Here is a 5,123-nt window from a genome sequence, read left to right on the forward strand (position 1 = left end):
ACCTTGGAATTAATGTGAACTGTGATAATTCGTCAGTCTGTTCTCCTTCCACAGCACATACAAAAGTAGAAAATTCATAAATTAATTTTTTTACTCACCATTTTTTGTAAAAATCATTCTTGCTTGAGTTGAAGAGAGGGAATGTGTCTAATGATGGACCTTATTTGGAATTGAAGGAAGTCATTAGGACCGAAACGTCGTCCCTTCAACTTCTAGTGTGTGGTCTGGTCAACATCAGGATCTGACTTTTCCACTGACTGGCCATTGGAGTGACTGGGGAAGTGTTATGTTCAGGGGTGAAGATGGTTTTGGGCTTTCAATCAACAAGCTTGCTGGAGATTGACTGACTGACTTTGTGGCAACCACAGGTATTGGCAAGGCAACTGAGATGTTGGCTGACCACAGGTGTTGATGTGGCTGCAGGTGATGCGATACTTAAAAAAAAAAAAAAAAAAATAATGCTCATCTACCTTGCTAGCCTTTGCTTCTCGAGGTAGATTTTATAGTAAGGAGCTTCTCCATAGTAAAGTATTCCTAATTTGAAAACTGCACCTATAACTTGAATATCTCTGTTGCAATCCCTTTTTGCTCATCATTTGTACTTCTGAAGTTGCCTCATTCTTTCTTTTCTCGGCTCTACCAAGTCCCTCCACAGACAGATTTTCCTCATGGGGGCTCGATTTTTCTCGTCATCTTGTGTAGCTGAACTCCTGCCCTCTAAGCTTTCAAGTGAACTTTAATCTCTGCAATTTCAGAGGCTGTTACATCAAAACTGCTGAAGTTGAATCCACATTTTCCACCATATTTATTCCTAGCCATACGTTACGATGTAATTCTTCAAAAATTCTGGAAATGATACCTTATTTCATTCTTCCTCCCCCCTCATTTCTATGTAAAATTATAGCTAAAAAAAGACTTGTATTGTTACTGTTGTACAGTATTAAAACCAATGCAACACTGCATCCAACATAAGTATGTTCAATATTTAGAGGTTTGCAGTGAAGACTGATCAAAGCCCCTGCTTCTTTTCTTAATTAATATTATTTAGACAATGCAGAGTAAAAAAAAAAAAAAAAAAGATTGTAATTATCAATTACCTAAGTGTGGTTACAGGAGGAGAGCTACGCTCGTGGTGTCCCGTCTACTTAGCACTCTGTCAAATAACGCTTTGAAGCTACTGACGGTTTTGGCTTCCACCACCTTCTCACCTAACTTGTTCCAACTGTCTACCACTCTGTTTACAAAAGAGAATTTTCTTATATTTCTCCGGCAGCTTTGTTTTGTTAATTTAAATCTATGACCTCTTGTTCTTGAAGTTCCAGGTCTCTGGAATTCCTATCAATTTTATCGATTCCTGTTACTATTTTGTACGTAGTGATCATATCGCCTCTGTTTCTTCTATCTTCTAGTTTTTGCATATTTAATGCCTCTAACCTCTCCTCGTACCTCTTGTCCTTCAGTTCTGGGAGCCACTTGGTGGCATGTCTTTGTACCTTTGTCAAGATAATGGAAGGCAGATCAAATGCCTACAAGATAACACATTTTTAAAGGTAAACTATTGAAATATCTTGTATAAATAGCTCAATAATATACAAAGAAACCAAACAAAATAAGGCAAATATCAATTTCATATCATGTGTGGTATTATGAAACCTTCAAGGTATTGCTCTTACAAAATGCATTCGAAGTGAAGTGTAAAGTCCTTCAAGACTTTAAATAATAAATATTATTTCAACAGCAGAAGCTACTTAATGAAAAAGTGTTAATGATTCATCAAGCAGTGACTGATATACATCAACACCGAACTATATCCACCTTTAAAAAACACATTCTGAATGCTTAACAATAACAGCTGGGTTGCAAGAAATGAAATACAGTACCTGGTACCTTACATTTGAACTACAGTATGTCGGGATTTGAGACACTATAGATGTATAATGAATCTTAGTCTTGCACCAAATCATTACAATGGAAATGTATAGCCATTCCTTCACAAATGTCATTTTTCACTGAGGTAATTAGCAGCTGAGCATGAAAATATACCCATATATCATTAATTAGCCCTAAACATGTCAATATGCACTTTTATGTACTTTGACCAAAACCAAGATGCAACTCAATTCATTTAATTTAAATACCTGTAAGTATTATTCATAGCTCAAGGATTTTAAATAGGATAAAGCAAGACTTGTATACTGGTATGTACATGCATACAAAACTATTCCCTAACCACATTCATATAACGTAATCCCAAGCCAAATCCTATTTAAAATTATATAGTGTAATATCTGAAAATTCTCCAAGAGCAGCTATGGTTTGTGCAGTAATCGACTTATCTTAATACCTATGACTATCACGTAACATACATTACTAGGCTATGTTTTTCATGTTTTAATATGAATCTCAGTCAAGTAAAAACTCAGAATAGCATTCATGCAAAAACTTCTATACACTAACAATATTATACACATGTTGCAAATAATGATAAATAAGTAACCATTATGACATTCAACATGCTTAGTCCTAAAATATAATTTGGTTTGCAGGAAAACTTAGTTTACCTAAATTAGTACAAATGATAAAATGTGCCATAATTATTGCCATTTAATGGTCTAACTGATTCATACTTTTAATAGGTTTAGTTTTCATTTACATTAAAAAATAGTTTATTCTAAGCAGTGGCTATCTTCATCAAACACTGTATTTGATATTTATAAAGGGCAAGGTTCGCATTAGCCTTACAACTCGACAATGTATATATCAGTGGACTTACAACACTAAATACTGTGTCAGCATATAATTACTATCTTCAGTCACACATTATGGAGATAATCTGCAGAAAGGATATTTTAAACAAATTCTCTTAAGCCTCAGGAAAAAAAAATTATGCACAGCCAGCCAGGGTGACAATTTTGATGATATTGTAACTTCATTTTGAGAGTAATATGGTATCATGAAAGCAATAAAAACGTGCCAGAATGAGATGCCTAATTAGGGATCTTAAATGCAGTGTGTGTTGAAACCCAAATCAAGACTGACAAGGCACTCTATTTGTTTTTTGCAGGGAGGTGAGGGGTATGTTAGGCCGTAGGCTACTGGAACTGGTTAGGTTATTCAATGTTATCGTCTACCAAAACACATTTCAATATTACATACAAGTACCCAATTGCTGCTGTGTTCACAGGAAAAGGCAGTAAAGAAATGGTGTACAGACATCCAACCTTGCACATGGCTTGAACAGAAAACGTTTTGGGTTTGTGAGCTATACCACCAAATTATGAACTTTGTTATTGTTGGCGAGAATAAAGTACACTATCTACACTTTGGTGTTTAGTTCACACACATGCACATACTCCTGGAACACCACGAGCTTAGCTCTCATCCTGTAATTACAATTAGGTAATTACATATGGATGTGTATATATATATACATAGCCACATTTTTTTTGAAGGAGCTGGGTTCTAAGCTAATTGAAACAATAAGAGACCCTAGAGCTGCCAGCTTCCTCTTTCAGCACCTTAGTGTGGCGATAGAGAGGGGAAACGCACACTGCATCCATCATTCCTGCCTGCCATCTGAGGAGCTGGAAGAACTCAACAACCTGTGACAACTAACTTCATACCTTGCATGTAACATGTTGTAACCCACTTTGTGTAACGAAGTTTTAAATATATATAACAGATAGCCTAAGAATCTTACCCAAACATCTTGATTGGCTGGAAATGTTTATGCAACATGTCAGAAGCCCTTGAAATGTTTATTAGGAGTTAGCACACTGACATGACTATCACACCTTTATACGTGAGAAGCAATTATACACTGGCTCAGAGACACAACAATACTGTATATAGAAGTAATGAAGATTACCTCAAGCATAAACAAATGGAAAAAGCAGAAAGAAAGAAAACATAGGAAATTAGTTATACTGCACGTGAAATGAAGAGGTATGATTATAGCTAAAGAAAGGAAATTTATGAGACAAAAAGTGGCTCTTTGCACCCTACAGTAGACCTTCCATGCAAGGGCTGCATGAAAAATTTAAATATTGTACTGTACTTTAAAAGTACTCTACTTTAAAATGGTCTCTTATGTTTCAGGTGCAAGTTAGAATCTGATGATCCATGTAAATGGAAATTGATATACTTTACAAAAATGTAATTACTAAATAATATATACTGTATATGTATGTATATATATATATATGGTGTCTTGAAAATATTGATTGACTTACTGTATATACATACACCTGACTACATGTTGCAGTCCATCCCTTATAATGAACTGAACAATTCGTTTTCAAGTTTTTCCATGCTGGTGTGAGGAAATTTACAAAAATTTGTAAGTGACAAATGCACAGGGAAATTTGTTACTCTTTTACTGTGTATTTGATAACTAACTTTTTATAAATATATTACATTTCATTTATGTAAATAAATTATTTGGGAACTTAACAAAATACAGTAATGAATGCACAAATAATGATTCTGTATATAAAGCTTTAGGGGCAAAGGCTTAACTTATTATCCTGTTCAGCAGGATATATTTAAATAGAAATTTAAGCAGAAGACTAAGATTTATAATAAAACCAAATACAGTATCTTTCACTTGAAAGTTAGCCAATCAATTTTATTTTAGTTTAAAGATATTGATTATTGAACACAATTGGGAAATTGCACTCTTATGGCTCTGAAAGCATACACAACCTAACCAATTCATACCTCAATTGACTAGTCCCAATAACAAATATAATTTGCTGAACTTTATATAGGTGACACTTAAACCTAAAATATGAAATGTTGTATATGGTCACCACCCTAATGTTGAAAGGTATCTCAGCTTGTAGACTTAATGCTCTTTAAAAAGTAAAATCTATTTGAAATATCTGTATTAACATGTACAAAATTACCAACTTTAAAATATCAAATGAAAAAAATCTTGTATCTTTCCTTGTTAAATTTAACAATTCAAACACTAATAAATAACATGTTGCTAAAAGACTAATTACAGGAGGCATTTGTCAACAATGCTGCAAGTTACTGTATATTTGTTATTAAATACATGCTGATGAATCTAGTGTAAAAACACAGCTGCTAAAAATGTACAGTATATAATGTATGCATCT

This window comes from Procambarus clarkii, chromosome 34, assembly GCF_040958095.1.
Source record: "Procambarus clarkii isolate CNS0578487 chromosome 34, FALCON_Pclarkii_2.0, whole genome shotgun sequence".
Lineage (NCBI taxonomy): Eukaryota > Metazoa > Arthropoda > Malacostraca > Decapoda > Cambaridae > Procambarus > Procambarus clarkii.